Source organism: Papio anubis, chromosome 8 (genome assembly GCF_008728515.1).
Source record: "Papio anubis isolate 15944 chromosome 8, Panubis1.0, whole genome shotgun sequence".
Lineage (NCBI taxonomy): Eukaryota > Metazoa > Chordata > Mammalia > Primates > Cercopithecidae > Papio > Papio anubis.
Genome location: NC_044983.1, coordinates 131,227,405 through 131,252,880, shown reverse-complemented (window position 1 = coordinate 131,252,880; position 25,476 = coordinate 131,227,405). Strand labels below are relative to the sequence as shown.

Genomic DNA, 25,476 nt, shown 5'->3' with positions numbered 1-25,476 from the left:
ATGGTAGCTCTATTTTCAGTCTTTTCAGGAACCTACAAACTGTTCTCCATAGTGTTGTACTAATTACATTCCCAATAACAGTGTAAGAGGGCTCCCTTTTCTCCATATCCTCATCAGCATTTACTTATTGCCTGTCTTTCGGATAAAAGCTGATTTAACTGGAGTGAGACAAAATCTCATTGTACATTTGATTTTCATTTCTATGATGATCAATTATGTTGAACACTTTTTGATATACCTGTTTGCCATTTTAGAGCTTCTTTTGAGAAATGTCTCTTCAGGTATTATGCCCATTTTTAATTGGATTACATTTTTTTCTATAGGGTTATTTGAGCTCCTCATATATTTTGGTTGTTTATCTTTTGTCAGATGTGTAGTTTGCAAATATGTTTTCCCATTCTGCCAGTTGTGTCTTCACTTTGTTGATTGTTTCCTTTGCTTTGCAGAAGCTTTTCAATTTGTAATCCCATTTGTCCATTTTGCTTTGGCTGCCTGTATTTGTGGGGTATTATTCAAGAAATCTTCACCAAGTCCAATGTCCTGGAGAGTTTCTTCAGTGTTTTCTCTTAGTAGTTTTATAGTTTGAGGTATTAGATTTAAGTGTTTAACCCATTTTGATTTTATTTTTTATATGGTGTGAGATAAGAATTTAGTTTCATTCTTCAGCATAAAGATATCCAGTTTTCCCATTACCATTTATTGAAGAGACTGCCATTTTTTCAATGTATGTTCTTGGCACCTTTGTTGGAAAAGGGTTTACTTAGACGTATGGAGTTTTTTCTAGATTCTCTATTTGATGCCATTGGTCTCTGTGTCTGTTTTTATCCCAGTCCCATGCTGTTTTAGTTATTATAGCTCCATAGTATAATTGTATTAATACTATTATTCTTCTTCTTGTTAACTAGTACTAATGATAGAAGAAAAAATAGGAATTCCTCTGAGGTAGCTTAGAAAAATCTGCCCCTGAATGTGCCTGAAAACATCAAAGGGACTTAACAGAGGAGGTGAATTCACAGGCATTAAGGGGTTTTGCAGGTAGTCATGGCAGAAGAAAATAACACAAGAAGACAGAAGGCCTGAGTTATACGTGATTTGTATGATTTATTTTATAACAGATACTGCAACTCAAGGCTAGAGGGGTTTTTGTTTGGTGTTTGCTTGTTGCCTAAGATCACCCAGAGAGTTAGTCACAGACATAGAAGGACTAGCAATTCCTTCTGTGTCACTGGAGCATAAAGTGAGAACAAAAGTGGTGAGGGATAAAGTGCACAGACAGAGACAGGCAAGCTCTTAAGGGATCTTGCTATTCACAATAAAGATTTAGGTCTGTAGATATTTTGGAAACACCACATTTTCATCAGCAGAGTCAGTTATTCTGGATTCTACCTCTTTACCCTCCTAGAATCACCTGCTATGACGTTATTGTAAATGTCTGGTAGACAAGTGCTTTTCAGGCCAAAGCATGTCTCTGCAGTGGCCAAAAGGTGAGAAATGATTCTCGTTCTATGGTTGCGAGGGCCCAAATGTAAGGCTTTTTCCTAAGTAAACTTATGAATTCCTCAAACTTAGGAAATGAAACTGGAATCAGGGTTCAGTCAGAGAAGCAGAACCCAAAGATATGTGTATGATGCCTAGACAGAAAGAGAGAGAGAGAGAGAGAGATGGATTTACTGTAAAAATTTGACATGGTGTTCTGGTAATGCTGCTGTTTTGGCATCTAATTTTGAAGCCTGAGTTGCACAGAGCAGGCAGTTCCTTCAGGAAGAGAAAGTGTGTGTAAAGTGGGCCAGAGCAAGGACGTGCAGGACCCGCGCAGAGTGAACTGGCAGATCTTGATGTTGTGAGTGTCCGGAGGAGAGGCGGACACCCTCTCTCGGGGAACTAAAGGCATGCCTGGCCCAGGGGTTGGAGAAGCTGAAGGAGCCAGCAGGAGGAGGTGGAGCAGCAGGAGGAGGTGGAGCAGGAGGAGATGGAGTAGCAGAAGGAGGTAGTCACAGTCCCACACCACTGCCCCATGCCATGAAGGTGAGCCAGCAGGTAAGTGACTACCTGTGTGAGCTGCTGCTTCATTTTCACTCTCCAACAGGTTTACCAACAGTTCCTGTTTGCCTGAGACTGACCTGGTTTTAGCGCTGATAGTCCCATGTCCAGGGAAATCGTTTTGTCCAGGCAAACTAAAATGAATGATCAACTTGCCTCCAAATCTCACACAAGAATCTCTCTTGTGGCCCTTACCTGAAACATACAGCAAAGAGGATTCTGGAAAACGCAGTTCCTCCTGGCCCAGTTGACATATTACTAAAGCACTATAGAAGCTAACTAATGGATGGGTTTTTTTTTTTTTAACCTCTCTAATATTTATTGAAATCATAACAAAAAGTATTTTATTACATATAAAATAATATATAGCCGAGAATATATGTAAAAAATAAAGATTTGTAAAATAGGAGTAGCCATGAATGTTATCCCTGACTCTGTTTTCAATTGTTATGTAACCAAATCCTTGGCTGCCTTTCTACTTTCAAGGATTATTTATAATTTCCTCTAACTTCCTGTGCTTTTAGACTGAAGAGCACTGGGTCCCAAGATAGTTGATAGTCACTGACAGATATGAGCAGCTTGGGAGCTAAAGTCCTTGTGGACATTCTTCCTGCTGTCATTTTAACTGAGCCTGGTTGACGAAAGCTTTGCCTCATGTAGACACTTCAGTCCATCATGGATGCATTCAAATGAATGGATCAAGCTCTACTATTTGTCATGTGCTTCTAATTCACATTGTCCATTCACCTTAATTGGGTGTGGGGGGGTGCTTTTTGAGGTCAAAGCATATATAATTGAGGCAAGGCAGTCTCACATCTCCTGTAAATCATCATCACTTTTCTTAGCAGGAGGCAGCTGCTGTGCTCAACAGGGGGAATGGAGAAATGCTTAATGCCATAACTACTAAAAAGGTATAGTCAGGGTTAAGGAAAGCCAGCAAAGAATGATAAAACATTCTGGACTAGTGACAACAGGTACAGGAGTGGTATCTCGTTAGGCCTAAAGGGGAAGCAGTGAGAAAGTAGTTATTGGACCTAGAAAGAGAGCTATAGCTGACCTATAGCTGTAGGGAAGGACTCCATAGGAGAGGTAGCCTTAAGCAATAACACCCCACTATCAACTAGACCCTAGGAGAATAAAGACCTCAGATTCTATTCCCTCACCCTTACCATCTCCTGCGCGTGCTTCCATTGGCTAAATCCAACCTCAGCAGGAGGGAGAGGGAGTGAGGTTGAAGCCATCCTTTGGAGTCAGCTTCCCAGGGCACAGAGCAGGGTGAGAAAGTGAGGGAAGCTAAAGATCTTCCAGTGCCCACTTCTTACTTTGTGTTCAGAACAATTTCTCCTAATTCCCAATAAGCAAAGAATTATCCCAGCAACTAAGTTACTATCACCATTGATTAAGTTTTCCAAATCCTTCATAGTCCACTTACCAATCATATCTTTGCAAAGCCCTATAATTTCATTATGTATTGAGATCAACATGCCCTTAAGAAATTTATAGCCTATTTTCCTTAAATATTTTTTTCAACAAATAAAAAGAAGCCATTGGTCCTCATATCTGCATTCAAAATCTATGCTAGGGGACAATATAGCAAATGAAATCATGTAAAAAGACATTACCAATAATTATCCTAATTAAGACTCTTGAACCTAACAGAGGCTGATGGGGCAGCACAGTGAAGATGGCACTTGTCATGTCAAGAGCTGGAAAAGCTGTAACTGAACCCTAAAGGTCGCTTAACCTGGGACTTTGGTAAAGTCGTTTTACCTCTCTCCGTCTTGATTTCCTCACTTGCTCATGGAAATAATTACAATGATTTCACAAGATTTTATGAATTACAAATAGAAAATGGGTACTAATGCCCTCTAGCAATTGCAAAGCCTATATAAAAATTTATTGATTGTTCATGAGCATTTAACTTATTGAAAATGAATGGCAGGTGCTAAGAAGCCTTAAATTTGTATGCACAATATGCTTTGAGTTGGGGAATAAGGTGATTACAAACATTGCCTTGCAATACTTCTTTAAAAATCGTAAGACACATGCATCATTAACTCTACTTTTAAAAAAAAATATTAAGTTTTTGTCTTTACCTTTATAAATGCTTTATTATTTTTGTACAGTTCTCTGAAGAGTTCTGGGCAGCAGGCAGACAACATCACTCTTTTTTTTTCTACTTGATGAGTGAGAAAACCTAAGGGGTAAGTTGTTAATAGAAGAACTCAGAACAGAGTGAAGACACCACAGGTCCTGGCTAAATCCATGATATGACATTCATCCTGAAAGATTGGTGTGAAACTGGTCTACTGTAGAAAGGAATACACCTTCACATCTTCCAAGTTAAAGACTGGGTTCAATCCCCAACTCTGTCCTCTATCAGATTTATAAATCGGACTATAGTGATCCCCATCCAATTGGGTTACTATGATCTTTTTAATGAAATTTTAGATGTGGACACAGGTAGCACAGTTCCTGCCATGCTCAAGGAAACTCAAGTGATGCTCCCTAAATACCATCTGAGTCTGAACTTCCATTTTCACCTAAATATTCTAGAAATATTTCTCAAAAACCTTAGACTGAGGCACCTTGACCATGGTCTACATTTTATTTTATACTTATTTATAAAGATCTTCTTAGCTTTAGCCCTCCTGTTCATGCTCTTCCACTAGCAGTCTTCATTCACTCAAAATTGCTTTCATTCTACAAACATTGAATAATAAAGCTACCATTTATTGATAGCTTTCTATGTGCCAGGCACTGTGCTAAATGTTCTATGGTGATTGTCACATTTAATTCACAAAAACCTGATGTGCATATTATTATTCCCATTTTTTAAAGGTGTGAATTGAACTTTGGAGGCATGAGGTAAATCAATTCAGTCACTGAAGCACTGATGTATTCACCATCACCCCTGGTTTGAGTACCGTGCCATTCAGGTGAGCAGGATCTGCCTTCATGGAGCTCACATTTCAGCAATTTATTTCCTTGCCCAAAGCCATACACCTAGGAAGTGGTAGAACTGAGATTAAATTTCATTCTCTCTGGTTTCATATCCTGCATGCATAACCCCTGTGCTGTCCTGGTTGATTGTTCTTCAGTGACTTCTGCCCTTAGAGACCACACATATGTGCAGCCAGGAAGGAAAAACATCCAGAGTGGCATTCGCAAGTTACCATCATGCTGGATGGCTGGAGGAATCAAAACGGTCACTTTTCCAAGCATTAATATTTTATATAATCTGAAAAGAGGATTTGTATTTACTGACCTACTTTTGCAGCTTTTTCCTGAATTCTGTGTGAGAGAGGAGAGTGTAGCTGTATCGTTTAGCTTGTTTCATTTGTTTCTTTGTTTGCTCGTAAATTCTCCCTTTCTACTCAGTCACTGGGAGGCAGCATGATGTTGCTAAAAGAATGTCATCTTGGCCTTCAAAAGCCTGTGTTAATACCAGCTGTGATGATGAGGAGGAGAAGGATGGTGATCATAATGATGACAATGATGATGATGACAATGCCTACCATTCCTGTCTGTGTCGTCTCCTCAAAGAGACTTTCTGGAACCAACCTATCCAGATAACATACTCATTATTCCAACTCTTATTTTTCCAATGTCCTTATCTTTTATATAGTACCTGATATCATATCATATATGTGTTTGCTTTTTTAATGGATAGTATGTCTTCTACTAGAATATAAGCTACATGGAGGTAAGGACTTTGTCTGTTTTATTGTTTTTTTTCTGCCACCAGCACCTAGACTAGCACCTGGCACTCAATAAATTATTAATAACTTTTTTTAAGCATTCATCATCTGCCATTCACTGTGCTAAGCATTATAAGTGTCTCATGAAGTATAAAAACCTGTAACAAAGTTACTTGTTCTTATATCATTTTAAAAATTAAGAAACTAAAGCACAGGGAATTTAAGAAACTAGCTCAAGGACACACAGCTCAAAAATGAGTAGGGCAGGATTCAATCTCAAACTCTTAACTGTACTGCCATGGACTGATCAATATGGCTCTGGGCAAGTCATATCACCTCTATGAGACTCAGTGTTGTCATCTGTAAAATGGAGAGGTTGATTGTAACTATTTTTAATCTGCTTAACTGCTCTGATCTAGCTGAATTTCATTTACTTACAGCAAATCTCAGTAATCGTCAGAATATCTACAGGCCGTATTTTCAACAGAAGGCTTCAGGAACACTATGAGGTAAAAGATGACCCTTGAAGGGTACACAGAGACCATCCAAAATAAGAGGAAAACAGATTTTCATTCCAGAAGTATGAGCTAATTGCAGGACCACGTCTACCTGTGGCAGAGGCTGCAAAGTGTGAAACTCAGGGAGGTTTCTAGTGATAGCCTCCCACAAGATTGCTGGGTATTTGTGTAATTATGTATTTCTGCATAACAGATCACATCAAAACGTAGTGACTTAAAACAACTCAATATATATAGCAATTCTGTGGGTTGACTTAGAAGTTCTTCTGCTGATTTTGTTTATCTAAGTGGTTGGGCTTACTCAAGGGGCTAGTCAGTAGAGTTTAGCAGAAGCTGAAATATTCAAATTGGCTTCACTCACGTATCTGACATTTGGTGCTGGCTGTCAGCTGGGACATCTTTGTTCTCCTTCCTGGGCGTCTCATCTGCCACTAGGTGATCCAGTTTTCTTACATGGCAATCTCAGAGACAGTCCTAATGCAGACACATTTATAAAGCCTCTGCTTGTGTCAAATTTACTGATGTCCCATTGGCCAGAACAAGTCAAAGGCCAAGTGCAAAGTCCATGCAGGAGGAGGCTTACACTGCTCTTGATGGAAGGAAGGAGTGGCAAAGAACTTGTACAAATCTTTAATCTACACAATATTGAAACAAAGTTACCCAATCCAACTGTGCTTAACAAAAACTAACAGGCAAAACTACCTCCCTTCAGTCATCTCAGTTGATAGTAACTCCCCCTACCTCAACTGCTACCACCTTGGTTTATGCCACCGTCACCTTCTTCCCGGAGTTCAATTCCTCTGGGAACCCTCTGAGAACTGTGGAGCCCACTTCAGAATTGTCCCACCAAATGATGGGTTGGTTAGGAAATCTGTCTGTTGGCTCTCATCACTCAACGACTGAGGAGTTCCCCTCACAGTCCCTGACATTTTCATGGTATGCTTCTACTTGGTTGAGCAGGCTCCCATGAGGTTAAAAGTGCCTTAAAGCAAAGAAGGAGAGAGATCCAGTTTCCCAGGGCTGTCCTATCAAAGCACCACAAACTTGGTGGCTTAAAACAACAGAAATATATTACGTGACAGCTCTGGAGGCTAGAATTCCAAAATCAAGGTCTTCACAGATGAATACCACTTCTAAATCCCATGCGGAATAATCCTTCCTTGCCTCTTCCAGCTTCTGACATCTACTGGTAATCCCTGGTGTTCCTTGGCTTGTACATGCATCATCACTCCAAGGTCAGCCTTCATCATGGCCTATCCATCTCCTTCCTTTGTGTCTCTCTCCTCCTCCTCTTTCTATAAGGGTATCAATCGTATTAAATTAGAGACCCACCCTGCTCCAATATTACCTCATCTTAACTAATTACATCTGCGATAACCCTATTTCTAAATAAAGTCACCTTCTGAGGTACTAGAGGTTAGAACTTCAGTACATCTTCTTGAAGAACACAATTCAACACATAACAGATGGGAAACCATAAGCATATTGAAAACTACCTAACGTGGCCAAAGCTTAACTCAGAGGTAACCACAGTGTATATAGGGCAATATATATATATATATGTGTGTGTGTGTGTGTGTGTGTGTGTGTATGTGTGTGTGTATATGTGTGTGTGTGTATACATATATATATCCTTTGCTGTAGATTTTTTACCTAGAATGATAAATTTAAGGATTGTTTGAAATTGCATGAAGGATGGGGAAGGGACCCACAGCCAGTTCTAGAAGAATGTGAGCCACTGTCAAGTTCAAGGCAAGAAAAAGTGAACATATTTAGCCTGAGAATTCACTCATGTTGGGATTTGCTGTCTGATAGAAGGTCAAGTCAGCAGATTTAAAGGTGGACACCTACCATTTCTAAGAAACTTAGTCATCTCAGACAAGGAACCTCTGGGGTAGAGGACTGTCATGTCTTAATCCGCAATCACTCTGGAGGGTAACCAGCTTTTAGAGAGAGTTCCAGCACACAAATGAGGCAGGTCAGAAGGAGACATTTAAGCATCACTCTAATTAATCACTTTGGATGGAAAGCTGGTGACCCAAATGCGGGTGTCTATGTCTTAACTCCCATATGCAATAGCTACATTAGAAGAACTTTTCAACCCTTGGAAATTCTCTTCCCATGAGGGTCCTGTTGCAGAGCAGATGTTTGCAAATCATTTAGCCTGCTGGTGATGAATTAGTTTTTAATGGCATTCTTGTGTACTTGTTATAAATCATTAAGCGTCCAACAGACTGTCTCCTATCTTCACAGACCTGGTCGGCTTGGGTTCCTAAGCAGCAAAAATATACAGTGATGGGAATGAAGTTGCTGTACTCAGTTGAAAATCCTTCACTCCCCTTCCCACTTGTCCTTGACCCTGGTCCACTCCTTTTCTTACCTCTCCTCCACTCCTCTCTCCCCTTCCACATCTTCCTCTTCCCCATACATGCACTTGGCCTTTTCCCAACTCCTTAATTTTCCCTCTCTCCTTTCTCAAGCATCCTCACATCTCTCTATTATTCTTACCTCTTTTCTCCCTCCACAGTTTTCCTTACTTCTCTTTTTACCATCCCAATCTTTCCTCAGCATTAGAAATAAAGGTTGTTTTCTTTTGATAAGCTGAGAGAGAGATCCCCATGCTGACACAGTATGATTCTTAATACCAGTAATAAATTCATGGTCAGTTCTTGCCAGATACGCAGGAAATTAAAGTTGGGGTGAGGGTAGGGAAAGAGTGAAAACAAACCTGAAAAAGAGCTTCAAGTTCACTGAAGAGAAGTTGTTAAGTACTAACAATATAAGACAGTGCACTAATCGTAAAAATTAACACTGTAGTATCCTCATGCTAGAGAGAACATATATGCTTTTTGGAGACATGAAAATGGTTTGAATCCTGGATATGACGCTTACTAACCCTATGACAGGAGAACTCAGGAAACCTCTCAGTTCAGCTACAGAGTCTAGGATAATGTAGATAAAAGATCGTAGCACAGAGATTTTTCAGACTTTAGCATCTAGTTGGTAGTTAGTAAAGATAGTAAAATTAGAGACAAGTCAAATTTAAATAATATAAAAATTCAACATTTATTAACTGCACATTTTTTTGAGTGTTTCTGGATGTTGGCCGTGTGTGAGATACTGAATTCAATTCAGGTTCTATGAACTTAGCGCTGTCACGTGCTTATTACTCCACTAAAACTAAAAAGTAGATGAAGTTATCCCTTGTCATTATCAAGTTAACCCCATCCAAACATCTAGAAAGAGCACTCTTCACTAGCCACTGCCTTTCCTGATGGGAGCCTCCTTGGTGTCACGCACCTGTGTCATACATAGATAACACTCTCATTCCTGGTCATTGATTTTCCTTTGACTTCCATGACAATCTCTTACTCAGAAAGCACTATTGGCAAAAATGCTTGATCTTTCCTTCTGTTAGCAGATGAAGGCTCTGAGATGAGAAACTTGAACTTTCATTGCCTCCTCCTAAAAATGTTTCTGTTCATCAGCTTCCCTCTCTCGGCCCTTTTAGTTACCAAAGCTAACTTTGGTAACAAAAGTTACCTCTACCTGTAACCTTAATGCAAGTCTTTAAGCTTGGTGTGGTGCTTGAAATCAATTTATCTCTCTCTCACCTGTGCCTGGACTTTCTCCCTTGTTAGAAATTTTCTCATCAGTTTTAGGAAATATTCAGGCTTTTCTTGTTTTGAAACAAACAAGTACACTTGGGCCCCGTGTTCCTATGTATTGAATGTTTCTATATATTCTCACTCTCTTTCTCCTCCTGTCCAAACATCTAGAACATCTAGCACTGCCTTTCCTGATGGAAACCTCCTCATCAGAGCCTGATTAATTGAGTCCAAATTACATAGTCTGCCTCCTGTATTCCTTCTAACTTTCAGAATGCTTCTCCTCATGTCCTTTCTGCCATTTCCAGGTCCCATGCCCTCAACCTCTCTGCTCCTCCAAAAGCTGCACTCCCATCTCTCATCTTCTGTATCTATGCACTCCACCTTGAGAGTCGCCGCTCACTCCTTATGCTTCAACCTCCTCTGCTGTTTATCCATAAATGTCCAGGTCTAGCCAATTCCCTCTCCTGAGTTTCAGATTCTGCAATGCCCACTATCTGCTGAGGAGCTCTATTCAATTATTTGTTGTAATTTCAACACACCTAGAAATCAGTTCTTCATGTCTCTTCCAAAAATAGCTCTTTCTCTGGGCCTCACAATTGCCAGAAATGACACCACTGTCCTGCTAGGCACCTAGATTTTCCAGCTGATGGACTGTGGAGGCCTCTCTCCTCCTTGCCCCTCACACTTGTTTCTGTGCTTAGTTTTTTCAACACTGCCTTTACAGCACTTCTTAGGAAGCCTCACCTCCACCTGCCTGGGTTTCCACTGCCCCTTCCCCAGTTCTGGTGCTTCTTGCCACTTGCTTGAATCGTCTCAATAGTGTGATTTACGAATCAGTGGTCCACAACCTTTTTTAGCACCAGGGATCACTTTTTGGAAGACAATTTTTCCATGGACCTACGTGGGGAGTGGGGTTCAGGATGATTCAAAGACATTACATTTATTGTGCACTTTATTTCTATTATTATATTTCAATTTATAATGAAATAATTATACAACTCACCATAATGTGGAATCGGTGGAAACCCTAAGCTTGTTTTCTTGCAACTAGATAGTCCCCTCTGGGGGTGACAGGACACAGTAACAGATCATCAGGCATTAGATTCTCATAAGGAGGGTGCAACCTAGAACTCTCACACATGTAGATCACAATAGGGTTCCCACTGCTGTGAGATTCCAATGGAGGCAGAGCTGACAGGAGGCGGAGCTGAGGCGGTAATGCAAGACTGAGATGGGGAACCACTGTAAATACAGGCGAAACTACACTTGCTGGCCCATGGCTTACCTCCTGTTGTGCAGCCCAGTTCCTAATGGGCTACAGACCAGTAGGAACCTTATCAGTATGGCTTTGGGCAAGTCACATCACCTCTATGAAACTCAGCTTTGTCATCTGTCAAATGGAGAGGTTGATTGTGATGATTTCTAAGTTGCTGAACTGCTCTGATCTAGCTGAATTTCACTTACTTCCAGCAAATCTCGGTAATGGTCAGAATATCTGTAGGCTATATTTTCAACAGAAGGCTTCATGAACACTGTGGGTTTCAAGTCCATAGCCCAGGAGTTTGGGAACTCCTGTCTTAAATGATCTCCCTATCTTTAGTCTCTTCCCCTCCCCAACCTTCATCCCACATAGTTGCCAATTTGTATTGCCGATGCTCAAACATCACTCAGCTCCTGAAAATGCTACTGAATAAGTACCAGCTATTTGTCCTCTTGTTCAAATATCTTCATACTCCTTCCCAACCCAGCTGTCCACATGTGTTAAGTGGCTAACATGTAGGCACTGTGCTGAGTGATATATGCTTCTGTGTGTATGTATATGCGCACCTGTGATGATTACGTTGTCTGATGAACAGTAAGTGCTCATCCCATTGTAGGTCCTCAAAAAATAGTAGCTGTTTTCATTATTTCATTGAGATCCTTGAGTATCAGTTTCCTGTTTCTTTATATAGCAAGGGGCAATCATATATAATTCAGTGAAGTATTGTGAGGATCAAACTAAATCATGTATTTATAACGCTTAGCACAATATTTACTCAGCATATAGTAGGCACTCCATTGATAGTCCTCTTTCCTCTCCCATGACCCTGGGCCTGCTGAGCTATTTTCTAATGCTTTAAAATTGAACTGGAGACTCATACATTCATTCAAGTGTTTATTAGGTTATTACAATATCAAACAATGCACTGTTAAAACCACACAGAATGGGACAAAGAGCAAATGCTATAGAACTGCAGCAAGAATGATAGCTTGAGCATAGAGTGAACTTAAAGTTGATATGACAGTCAAGCAGACTTAGAGTAGAAGTAAAATATACACAAAGCCTAACGCAAATCAAGTTGACTTTATTTATACGAAAGAAAACTGTGTGACCTTTTCTGACCAGAGTAGAAAGTTTCATTTTGATCTGTTTCCATTTGTTTGGTTTCATTAAGAGAAGGTGTTTAAGCCTTCTTGCAGATAATTCTAACTAGCACTTATTGATCATTTATGAAATAATGTCATATGTGTTATACATTTATCCTGGCCCCATGAGGTAGGCAATTTCACAAATGAAAAATGGAGAAACAAAGAGCTCATTTACATGCCCAGGACACACAGCTAAGAGAGGATAATGCTGGCATCTACTAAGATGACAGACGCCAATATCTCTGAAACTACTACACAAATATTTTTATATTATTCAGATTACATATGTGCATATCTATTATGTATATATAAATGAATCGATGTGTCTATGTGTATATACATATGTGCATATATGTACACATGCATGTATATGCATATGTCGCTTAGGACAAATTGGCACATGGGAAATGCCGTTCACCAAATATTTCCATCTCTCCCCCCTTCAGGCACATGGAAGAACTGCACTTCTCTGCACTTCTGTTTAGAGGTGATCATGTGACAGGCTTCAGTGAATAAAATGTGAGTGAAATTGACACATCCATTAGATTTTCATAAGAAGTGCCTGATGCAGCTGCAACATGTCAATTTCAGATGGAAGCTTTGAGGACTGGCACCTCCTTCAGTGTTGCTGCTTTTCTCATGCCACCGAGAAAAACAATAATCTAGACCATGGCTGTTTCACCTGTCTTGGTACTTAAGAGGTGGCCTGATGGAGCAGAATCCCCAGGAAACCCTGGGTCAACAAGAACGATGAGTGAGAAATATACCATTGCTGTTTGGAGCACTAAGATGTTGGAGTTCTTTGTTATTGCAGCATACCCTAGCTTCTCTTGACCAATATTGTGTGGTGATAGTTGTGGCTGTTGTTGTTACATTATGCCATCTTAACCAGTGTTTGTAAAAAGAAAGCAGAGGTGCCCAGGTTGAGCCTGCAATGTAGCATATATTGAAAGTTCATTCTGCAGATTTTGAGGTGCAACTCAAATTGCCTTTATCATATTCGCCTGGATATCCCAGGTGACTTTAGGTCAATCCTGGGAGGAGAAAGGAGAAGGGATGCAGGCAAAACTGAGGCTATTTAATTTAATAGCACTTACTAATTTCAAGGTAAAAGTTGGGTTTATAGCATTATAAAATGAAAAAGTACTCCCTTGCCTAACTCCTTGGGAGACAGGCCTAAATGTCATTCTTTGTTTATTTCTCTGGGGAATTAACTGCTTGGATTCCTTCAAAGTTTAATTAAATTGTCACATAACACATAAAATAGCAAATAAAACAGGCTTTTGCTGTGTCCTGGTGTTAATTTTATGTCATCAAAATTGTTTAGCTTGTTAGCCGCCTAACTCAGGCTGCCCTAGTTACCAATTAAGGGTTCTGTGTGAATGCTTTTCCCCCATTTAAACACCAGCTCTACCTGCACTCTTGTTAAACTTTTCATTTCCTTGGGGTTGCGACTACTAATTTTCTAATAGGTTCTTGGTCGTTTAAGTTTTATGCTGTGCAGTTTTTGTTAGCAAAAGAACATTTGAGAAGTTTGGCTCAGGGAAAAACTGTCAACAAGTTGAAGTGTCTGTGGCAAAAGACTTTATATATTATCAGCTCTAACCTGCTCATTGTGTAGATGAAGAAACTGAGGCTAAGAGGAGTGGTCTGAGCTGCCACCAGTCATGATGAATAAATGGCAAGGACAGAGTTATAATCCAGGAAAGCGGATTCCAGGGACCATGCTCCTGTGAATGTACACAGCTTGTGTTTTGTCGGATACTCTCTTCTCCATTCAGTGATGTTTCCTAACTTAGGGTCTCATCATCTTTTATGCTAGTGATGTCACAATCTTTTTTATTAGCCTTCCTGGATATACAAACACACTCAGGTAGGAACTCTTATCTACTTCCTATCCGTCTTCTATCTTCCCTTCCCCACAGCTCAGTTTCCATAAGAACAAGAAGCTTTCTATTAGTCAGTAGGCTATTAATTACTGCCTCTATTTCAGATTAACCCAGTACATAGACTGCTAGCCAGACTAATAATAAAGAAGAAAAGAGAGAAGAATCAAATAGACACAGTACAAAATGATGAAGGGGATATCACCACTGATCCCACAGAAATACAAACTACCATCAGAGAATACTAGAAACACCTCTATGCAAATAAACTAGAAAATCTAGAAGAAATGAATAAATTCCTGGACACATACACCCTCCCAAGGCTAAACCAGGAAGAAGTCAAATCCCTGAATAGACCAATAACACATTTTGAAATTGAGACCGTAATTAATAGCCTACCAACCAAAAAAGCCCAGGATCAGACAAATTCACAGCCGAGTTTTACTAGAGGTACAAAGAGGAGCTGGTACCATTCCTTCTGAAGCTATTCCAAACAATAGAAAAAGACGGAATACTCCCTAAGTCATTTTATGAGGACAGCATCATCCTGATACCAAAACCTGGCAGAGACACAGCAAAAAAAGAAAATTTTAGACCAATATCCCTGATGAACATTGATGTGAAAATCCTCAATAAAATACCGGCAAACCGAATCCAGCAGCACATCAAAAAGCTTATCCACCGTGATCAAGTAGGCTTCATCCCTGGTTGAACATACACAAATTAATAAACATAATCCATCACATAAACAGAACCAATGAGAAAAACCACATGATTATCTCAATAGATGTAGAAAAGGACTTTGATAAAATAAAACTCAACATCCCTTCATGCTAAAAAACTCTCAATAAATTAGGTATTGATGAACTGTATCTCAAAATAATAAGAGCTATTTATGACAAACCCACAGTCAATATCACAGAATGTGCAAAAGCTGGAAGCAGTCCCTTTGAAAACCTGTACAAGACAAGGATGCCCTCTCTCACCACTCCTATTCAACATAGGGTTGGAAGTTCTGGCCAGGGCAGTCAGGAAAGAGAAAGAAATAAAAGGTATTCAAATAGGAAGAGAGGAAGTGAAATTGTTTCTGTTTGCAGAAGAAATGATTTTATATTTAGAAAACCTCATCGTCTCAGCCCAAAATCTCCTTAAGCTGATAAGCAACTTCAGCAAAGTTTCAGGATAAAAAAGCAATGTGAAAAATCACAAGCATTCCTATAAACCAATAATAGACAGAGAGCCAAATCATGAGTGATCTCCCATTCACAACTGCTACAAAGAGAATAAAATACCTAGGAATACAACTGACAAGGGATGTGAAGGACCTCTTCAAGAGAAGTACAAACCACTGCTCAAGGAAATAAGAGAGGACACAAACAAATGGAGAAACATTCTATGCTCATGGATAGGAAGAATCAGTATCATAAAAATGGCAATACTGTCCAAAGTAATTTATAGATTCAGTGCTATCCCCATCAAGCTACCATTGACTTTCCTCACGGAATTAGAAAAAACTATTTTAAATTTCATATAGAACAAAAAAAAAAATTCCATATAGCCAAGACAATCCTAAGCAAAAAGATCAAACCTGGAGGCATCACGCTACCTGACTTCAAACTATACTATAAGGCTACAGTAACCAGAAAAGCATGGCATTGTTACCAAAGCAGATATATAGACCAATGGAGCAAAACAGAGGCCTCAGAAATAATGCCACACCAGTGATTTTATATTCCTCTTTTACTTTCTCTCTTTTTAATTAACACTATTTGTTAATTTTTGTAAATTTAATTAACACTATTTTAGAAACAAATAGCACCTCTTTCTCCCCACTTCTATTTTCTGAGGTTAGGGTCAAACTATATCCTGGACATGAATGGCCTGGCTTGTCATTTTAATTTAGTGAGTATTACACAGAGATAGTGTAGGATTCTCCCAATTGTGATAATGTTACTTTTTCATTTGTGTTTTTAACACACACACACAAATACTTTTATTGTCATAAATTAATGCATAACATCATAAATCCATTCATTTATTATATTTAACAAATGTTCAGTAAGCACCTACTTTATTTCAAGCCTTCTCAATTCCTTAGGGAATTGAAGATGATTAAGATGTATCCCTGCTCCTATAAAGTTAACAAATTAGAAGAGGTAGAACTTAGATAAGTATAATATAATGTAACAGAGTGAACAAGATTCAATAGGGCCAGTGTGTAAAAGAGAATTTCAGCTTCTTTAGGGTAGGTAAGAATTTTCACAGAAACTAAACTCAACCTGATCCTTAAAAGATGAGTAACAACTTGCTAAGTGAAGAGGAGATGACATCTGAACCCTGTGAATGCTAGTGGGGACAATAGCTGGGAGCTGGGAGAGGAGTGGTGGTTAGCTATTCTCTAGTGCTTTAAAATTGAACTGAAGACTCATACATTCATTCAAGTGTTTATTAGGTTATGGCAATATCAAACAATGCACTGTTAAAACCACACAGAATGGGACAGAGAGTAAATGCTATAGAACTGCAGCAAAAATGATAGCTTGAGCATAGAGTGAACTTAACATTAACTGGCTAATTTAAAGGCTTCCACTTTTCGCTGGGGCCCAGAGTTAGAAAGGCCTCTATAGGAGGTCCAAAAATCAGTGCAAACCTCTGATGACATGAGCTTTATGACCTGGTGGATTCCATGGTGTTCAGATATCAGTAGATTACAATAGTGTGAGGGGTCTTCAACAAGCTTATTGGGAAAGTCACAGTGCAGACCTAGAATTCTAAAGGAATGCCATCACCTCTGCAGAAGAGAAATACTCTCCATTTGAAAATCAGCTTCTGGCAGTGGAAACAGCATATGAACAAAAATACCAAGTACTTATGCTGCTGATGTCTCTTCTTTATCTCACCATGACCTAATAAGAGAAAGTGGGATATTTCCTATGACCAATTGACAGATAAGAAATAACTTAGCTGCTTCATTAAGCCACACTTTGGGGCTCTGAGAAGCTACATAGGAGAGGTAGATAGGCAGATACGTGACCATTGGAAGGCTGTCCACTTGACATGCAGGAGGGGGTGAACTGAGATATGGATATACATTGACTCCTGGGCAGTGGCGAATCACTTATCAGTTGGTCAAGAGCTTGGTAGACACATGAATAGACAATTTGGGGGGGAAATCTGAGTAAGATGTATAGAAGCAGATCAATAGGACTGGCTACAAAGATGTGGATCTTCATGTTTCAAATTAATGCTCACCACAGAGGTTATACCACACAGTAGACACTGAATAGTCAAGGGAAGAGAATGACCCAACCTGTGGATGAGGGCCAGCCTTTTCTCTCAGCCACCCCAGTGTGTGTGCATTACACCCATGAGCATGTTGTATATGGTGGTACAGATAGAATTTATACAAACTTAACAACATGGGTCTTCTTTATCTGGGATGATAGCCATTGGCACTACTGGGCGCTCAATGTCCTCAGCAGAGACCAATGTATCTACTTGGCATCATGCCTCAGGGTGACTAGTGAGCTGCTGAATGGGACACTGACTATGTCAACATGCTTCACCATGAGGAGGCAGTGTAATTGATATGTACTTCAGACATTAGTTGTCCTTCCCTGACTACATTGCTTCCTCTAGCACTATTATCTAAGGACTTACAAAAGGCCTGATCCATATGATACAACACAATATTGCCTCATATGAAGAGAGTCACTTCCTAAACCAGGAAGAAGTTGAATCCCTGAAGAGACCAATAACAAGTTCTGAAATTGAGGCAGTAATTAATAGCCTACCAACCAAAAACAGCCCAGGACCAGACAGATTCACAGCCGAATTCTACCAGAGGTACAAAGAGGAGCTGGTACCATTCCTTCTGAAACTATTCCAAACAATAAAAAAGAGGGAATCCTCCCTAACTCATTTTATGAGGCCAGATACCAAAACCTGGCAGAGACACAATAAGAAAAGAAAATTTTAGACCAATATCCATGATGAACATCAATGCAAAAATCCTCAATAAAGTACTGGCAAACTGAATCCAGCAGCACATCAAAAAGCTTACAATGGGTTCAGAACCATGAAATCTGTAGGTCTTACCATGTGTCTTATTATTCAGAAGTAAGCAGTCTGGAGGAATCATGGCTTAAAGTTTAAAGGCTCACTAAGACACCTTCCAACCTAGCAATAGTGAGTTTAAACACTGACTTTCAGATCATGTCACTAAACCAAGATTCAGCAAACTACAAACTGCATGGCAAGCATGGTCTAAAATCTATTTTTGTAAATAAAAGTATATTGGAACACAGCCATGTCCGTTTATTTGCATATTATCTATGGCTACTTTACCACTAAAAGGGCAGAGTTCTGTAGCTCCAACAGACATGGTATGGTCCATGAAGTTCAAAATACCTAGTATCAGTATCATGCCCTTTACAGAAAAAAAAAATGTTTATTTCTGCATTAATTCAGTGACTGTTACATGATTCTATGTCCTCAATAACTAGAATAAATTAGAATAAATGGGCATAGGAACCATGGGTGTCCTTTGACACTCTTGGCTACCATAAATGTCAATTGAGGTAGTTATAAGACTAGGAATTAGGGGATTAAACTTCTCTGGGATGAACATCTGGGTCACCAGGCAAGCAACCCAGAACAGACAAGGGGCTGTCCAGGGATAAGGAAAATCTTGAAAGGGTCATAGAAGAGAGAGGTGATGAATATCAACTATGGCTCCAAGATCAGCTGTTAAGACATGAGCTTACGGGGGCTAGGGTCCTAAACCTGGGGGGTAGGTACAGTCCCTGGGTTTGCTAATCCTAATTAAGTATTTTGAGGAGATTGCTAGGGCTACCACCTTGAAGAATGAAAGAAATGCATGTGGTTCTAGTATCACAGAGTGAGATGCACATAGCATAAGATAGTGAGGGCCTAGAAAGCAGATTTGCATATACTTCCTCAGATTTCCTGAGGCCCACCTGCCCCCCAGGTATAGGACACTAGCCCCTATAAACTCATGTGCTAACACTGCTGACTGTTTCATCCTTCCCAGGCAGAACACTGGGCTTTAGCATGTCCTTTGACATTCCTGCCACTGTATCCCCAACAGCCAGGTCCAGTCCAGCTGGACCCACAGATGCTTTGACTCTCCCTGCCTCTTCTGATTTTAGATGAAAGACCTCACCATGAGACACGGGCCTGGCTTTGTCAGCGGCTACTTAGAGAGGTTAGGCAATACCATCTGGAAGTACAGATGAGCTGACACCCTACGGACCGGTAAAAGACAGAAGATGGGAAGTTGCTGAGAGATAAATACCCCTTTCTCCTTGTCTGGACTGACAGCTCCGAGGTGCAGTGCTGTCACTTAGCTTGTCTGAAGCTGTCCCTTGTGCCAATCATGCAGCTGTGTTTCCTATAAAACTGGCCAGCTCCGTAACCTATCTCCTTGTATTTTCTTTCCCTCCTTCGGAGTTCTCACTTTCCCTTTCCCTTGCTTCCCTGGGATTGCACCTCCCAATAAAGCATTGACATGCTATATTTAGCTCAATTTTTGTTTTCTAGTAGAAAAATAATTAAAACAACCTGCTTGAATATTAATCTTGAGTGAGGCTTAGCCAAAGAGAATAATCAGAGAGGTTATTCAACATGTTTCTCCTAGAAGGCATCCAAGTATTCTTCATTTCAAATTACTGAGGCTTGATTAAGCAGAAATATAAGTGAAATTTGAGATCAGACATTCCTGATTTCAACACTTGGGTCTGCCATTTCTTAGCCTGACCAAGTCATTTATCATCTCTGAATGTCAGGTTTTTTTATTTAAAAATTGGGAAAAAATCATATCTGTTTAATGGGGTAATTTTTCAAAAGTAGCAAGACAGCATGTAAAGAACCAGTATATCATTTAGCACGTGATATATACTCAGTGGGGCCCCAACTCCCAGGTATGGTGAAAGCTGTGGATATCCTAACATTAGAATCTCTAGCTTCCTTCAGTTTAAGTTCTAGAAAGGGGAACCATACATTAGAGCGGACAGGTGGTGTCTGCCAGGGACAATACATTTTAGGAGTGGCATCCACATGGCAAGGGATTGACATTTCTGGCACCCAGGTGGGCCATTCCCTCCCAAATGCCTGATACCTCTTAGAGACCTTATTTCATTCATCAGGACTGTCTTGCTGGGGGACATCTCCCATGTGCTGTATCTACCTCTGCTCTCCTTTTGGCAGAAGACAAATGAGTAAATATAATTCATAACCACTTTTAGCAGTACAGAAAAAAGTAGTTAGGTATTTAATTTGGCAATCCTGCCCAATGAACTTCTCCTAAATCTTAGGATCAAACTCTATGAATAAATTGTCATTTCCAACCTTCTGTGTAGGATATTCTTTTCCATTGAATCTAGGAATATATCTACATAAATATGAATATCAACATGCAAATTAATGGAAATGAGGCCCAAATGGGGCTAAATATAGGGTTGTAAAAGAAAATTAACTTGTATATGTGAGCATATAAATGCTCTATATGAAAAAGGCATTTAGTTATTGTTCTCTACATTCATGAAATCTACTCAGAAGAAAATTACCTACAAGAGAGATCTTAATTAAACATGAAGTAGAACTACTTGATTTTCTCAGAATGGGGAGATAAATGAAAATCTACAATGGGGTTCTAAGGAAGAGTATGACATCTCTGTCCAGTCCATTTTTGCCAGAACATAGAAAATGTCTGGACATCAATATGTCTGGAGGCATGAAGATAGAAAAGATGGCTTCAATTCTCAAGATGTCAAGGCAGGAAAAGAGCTAAGTACTTACGAATTCCAAGCCTTCCCTCTATCCTATTTTATGTGTAAGAAAATAAGGTCCAGAGAAGTTAAGTAGGTATCCTGCAGGGACAGAGCTAGTCAATCTAAGTAGGAAAAGAACTGTAGTGAAACTCACTTGGGGCAGCTGAAAGGTTACTAAAGGTCTGTGAGCAAGGATCATCGCAGGCGAAAGGCACAAAGGGTTTCCAGCCAAAGACATCTCCACCCTTTACCTCTCAGGACTCCCACTGCTCCCATGCTGATGGAATGTTTTGGTAAAAGATAAAACCTGGGGAAAAGCAAGGAAAGAGATGTAGATGGGAGCACAAGGAAGAAAAGTGAGTGAGAACTCTGTGGGCCAGAGAGGCCCCCTGACAACTCCACCCTAGACTGGCCTCATCAGAGAGGTGTGATCACCACAGTGATCTTGTGGAGCTTTCACTCCAGTCTGGGCTAATTCTAGCCCTGTGGGCATCACCCCATCCAATATGAACCCAGGTCCCAGCGCTCGCCTTGCCAGGACACTGCTTCTGCTACATCACACCTAGAACCACCATAACCCATGAGAGGAAGGTCAGAGAAATGCTCAGAGTGGATCTGCACAAAGATTTGCCTTATCTCCCCTCTGAGGTGGGGAGTTATTTCTGGAGAGAGGGCAAGGAGCTGTGTCTGACTTATCTAAGTAAGCCCCTCAGTAAGGCTTAATATAGAGCCTTGTTCATGCTGGACTCTTAAACAAACACCCCCACACATCTTATAACTAACTCATTCAGCCTTTGCTATGCTTCTTTGGCATGACCAACAAATCTGAAGCAGCCTCTTTCAGCAGTAAACACTCAAGGTGCCTTACTAGACTTCCTGCCACCAGCGATCTGGGGTAATTCCCTGTGGCCCCATTACAGTGGGAAGAGCCATTTCACTTCCCAGCTCCTTTCTTTGTTGTTTGTCTCTACCCACCAATCAGCTAGAAATTTTCAATAGCCTCCGAACTCTCTCACTTTCCCTTTTAAGAAGCAAAGCATAGCTAAACTCATCTGGACCTCAGATGGGGTCTGCCTTTTCTAAGATGAAAAAGTCAATCATTTAAAGAAGTGAAACAAAAGATCCAGGCAGAGAATGAGTGAGGATGTGAAGAACACATCCACGGTGAACGGCAATAAACAAGCTTAACAGAGACCTTGCCTGTCCCTTCTGTGTGTCAAGGAGAAAGTGCTCCAGTTTATACATATTCCGGATGGACACAAAAGAGTGAGACAAGTTTATTAGAAAGATGCTAGAGAGGAGAAGGGAGGTAACGCAGGCCGAGAAGAGGGAGTCGCAGGAGCATGTTGGTGTGCAGGACGAGCCCTGTTTGGAGAGTCCCGCACAACCTCCTGATAGAGTTTGCCTGGATTACATCTTTCAAAGGACTTCTCAGAATGGTGGTATCTGAGCCAGGTGGCCAAAGAGAGATGGTTGGGTCACAGAGGGTCCTGCATCCTTCCCCCTTTCACTTACGAGGAACCAGGAACAAAAGAGCACCTTTGCTGGACTTGGCCCAAGGAAACAAGCTCTGCCTAGGTCCACTTACTTTCCACTGGGTACAAGAGGGAGGAAGAGCAGAAAAGAGAAAAATATGGGCTCTTGCCCTTACAACAGAGAATCCCTGCCCCTGGTCCAAGATTATCCAATGTTTGTCTTGGCTTCTAACTAATTGGATATTTCCTCTTCCCTTGCTGAGTGTGGTTTGCCCAGAAGTGGTGGGTAGAGCCCTGGCAGGAGCAGATGGCTGACAGCCCACCTCCACCATCCTTGGTATCCAATATGAACATTTGTCTACATAGAAATAATAAAGCAAAATGATAGAAATAATTGTGAACATTTACTAAAGCAGCATTGAGGCATGCATTGAAAAGTATCTAGCATATAATACCTACTTCACATACATTTTAGTAATCACAAAACCCCATGAGGTCTGCATTATTAATATCATCTCTGTTTCATGGATAAGGAAATTGACACATAGCTCTGTGATCTGTGATGCAGAGAAATACAGAATGTTCTGGAAGACCAAGAAGGTGGAGAAGGAGGAGGCTTATACGACCTAATTTGACAGGAACAGGTAAATATGATATAAACAATGATCTTGCAGTCAACCTTGACTCCTCTCTCTCTCATTTTCCATTTTCAATTTATGAGAAAATCCTTTCAGCTCTACCTTCAACGTATTTCTACGTTCTGACCACCGTTCACTACTTTCACTGTTATTGCTCTGGTCCAAGTCACCATCCTCTCTCTCTAGATCTGCAGTAGCCTCCTAATTGGTCTCTCTGCTTCCACTCTTGCTCCTCTTTAAACTCTTCGCAACACAGCAGGCAGATCGAGCCTGTGAAAATCTAAGACAGTTCAGACCCTTCTGCGCAGATCCCTCCAATGGCTTCCTGTCTCACTCACAGTAAAATCAAAGACCTTAAAATGACCGAAAGTTCTGTGCAAAATCTAACCTCCATATTTCTATTTTCTATTTTTCTGTCCTTTCCTTGCTGTTCTTCAGATACACTGGCCTCCTCATCCCATGAAGAGACCAGATACACCCCTCCCTCGGAGCCCTTGCATGGCTTGTCCCTTTCCCAGGAATGTTCCACCCACAAACACTCCTAAGCTTTGCTGCCTTCCAGTCTTTTCCAGAAAGTCATCTACCAGTGAGGCTCTCTCTGGGACATGGTGTTTAAATTTCCCTGCTAATTTTTCTCCTTAGCACCAATGACAACTATTTACCATATCTCATCATTTCTAAGATTTTTTTTTCATATACTCACATTTTTGAAATCAAGATGTATCTTAGAGTTGATGATGTGTCCTGACTTGGGTTCTCCTAAGGGCAGGCTTGGGTCTGGAGCACTAAATACCAACCCTCATATTCCAGTCATTATCCCCACCACGCTTTGGGGCTATGTGTTTGCTCTGGGCAGGGCAGCCAAGCAGATCAAAAGACAGCATGGTGTATACAGGAGGTAGAACACAGCAGCACTGAAACCACAGCATCAACTTTAACTGACACATATTTGTTTGTTTATCATTAAATTTCTGTCTCAGTGGCTCAAGAAATAGTAGCACATCTTACAATCACCAATATCTTTGACTTGATGAAAGATGACAATGTTCGCACTTACTGTCTGTCTCTGACCCTAGAAACTAGTCTTCATGACAGCACATAGTTCTCCAAAATGAATAAAAGAAGAGGAAACTACCCTTTCCAGATATGCCTGGTACACAGTAGGACTTCAGTTCATCATTCTTGAATGAATCAAGGGAGCGAAGAAATACTAAATGCAGATGTAGTAAAATAAACTATCATGAGGTTCTTCCCTTGAAGTTATAACCACAGGCAAGTTTAAAATCATTTTTTTCAGGATTGTCCAGTGGCTTTGTGGCCAGAGCTGGTTTTCATGATGTGATTAGTGACACTGGTCTCCAGAAAAGTTCTAACACTCTTTACCCTATGTCTTCCCAAGAATGAGTTTGGAATATAATCAAAGCCAAGGATGCCACTATGGTACCATGCTGTGGAGTGTAGGTGGCTGGCAAGATTTCTGGGGTAGGAGTGGAGGAAAGGCTTTTGGAGTAAGGAGCAAGAGTCAGATGAAGGCACCTGCATCTCTGTGGTGTATTCTTGCCTCAGAAAGTCGTATGTTCCTTTGAGATGCATTTTTCTTTCTTCTTCCACACTGGGCACTATTGTAGCAGGAAAAGCCAGTAGGAGAAGGAGGCCCACTCACCCCTGAAAGGCTGAGCAAGAAAAAAAAAAAAAAAAAAAAAAAGCCTTGGATAGTAGGTAGCCCCTCAGTTGGCTTATTTGATCTTTGGTGTCATCTGTGGTCTAAGAAAGAAATGACCCTTTCTTTGGGGAGCTGGGTTCGGTCACACATGGGTTATAGCTATTTCATCTGACCCAACCCAGCTTCCCAGCACTGGGATTCCCTACAGAGATTACCCACCAAAGCCAAATAGTCATAAATGATTATTTTCTTTGCTTCAGAAAGCCCCCTGCAGGTACTTTGCATATGATATTTTACATAAGTTGGCAGCTGCATGGAGAGAAGGCAGTTTGACATTGTTTGAATATATTTTTCTCTCATTCCAAGGAAACGCTACAAACTCAATATTTATAAAGGCGTAGTAATGTGATTGTGTGTCTAAAGAGTTCCTACCGTCTCGATTTCTGTATCTTCAAAATGTATTATGGTGCCACACAAATAATTGATACTCAAAAAATTTGCAAGAGAAGGTAAAGTTTCATAATAAGTAAGCCAATACTCACTGAGAGTTTGCCTTAAAGTTTTTTCCCTACCACTTTAAATAAAAACATTAATAAGCGTAACATGGTTCTGTTTAATAGTGGGCAAGTCACTTCTTCTAGACTTCTGTTCTCCCATCTATAAGACTGAAGCATGAGCCATACGATCCTTAATACTCTCCTACCTCTAATGTTTAATAGATCAATGTGATTCAATTTGCCAAAT

At 40.3% G+C, this 25,476-nt stretch overlaps 2 long non-coding RNA genes across 5 annotated transcripts in view; one reads left to right on the top strand and one right to left on the bottom strand.

Moving 5' to 3' along the window:
- Positions 1 to 10,986, bottom strand: part of LOC110744019 — a 63,052-nt gene extending 52,066 nt beyond the window's left edge. The window contains exons 1-3 of the long non-coding RNA XR_002524037.2: positions 10,874 to 10,986; positions 4,137 to 4,237; positions 2,121 to 2,235 (exon numbers count right to left, since the gene is read on the bottom strand). This is a non-coding gene — a long non-coding RNA (uncharacterized LOC110744019). The remainder of the gene's footprint in view (positions 1 to 2,120; positions 2,236 to 4,136; positions 4,238 to 10,873) is intronic.
- Positions 10,987 to 11,016: 30 nt separating this feature from the next.
- Positions 11,017 to 25,476, top strand: part of LOC103887162 — a 37,721-nt gene continuing 23,261 nt past the window's right edge. For 2 of the 4 annotated variants that reach the window (XR_001905945.1, XR_004185955.1), the window contains exons 1-3: positions 11,017 to 11,085; positions 12,726 to 12,798; positions 23,000 to 23,075. This is a non-coding gene — a long non-coding RNA (uncharacterized LOC103887162). Of the gene's footprint in view, positions 11,086 to 12,725; positions 12,799 to 22,999; positions 23,076 to 24,145; positions 24,317 to 25,476 lie in introns of those variants that run through there. The other 2 variants (XR_004185954.1, XR_651145.2) reach the window with 2 other exon arrangements.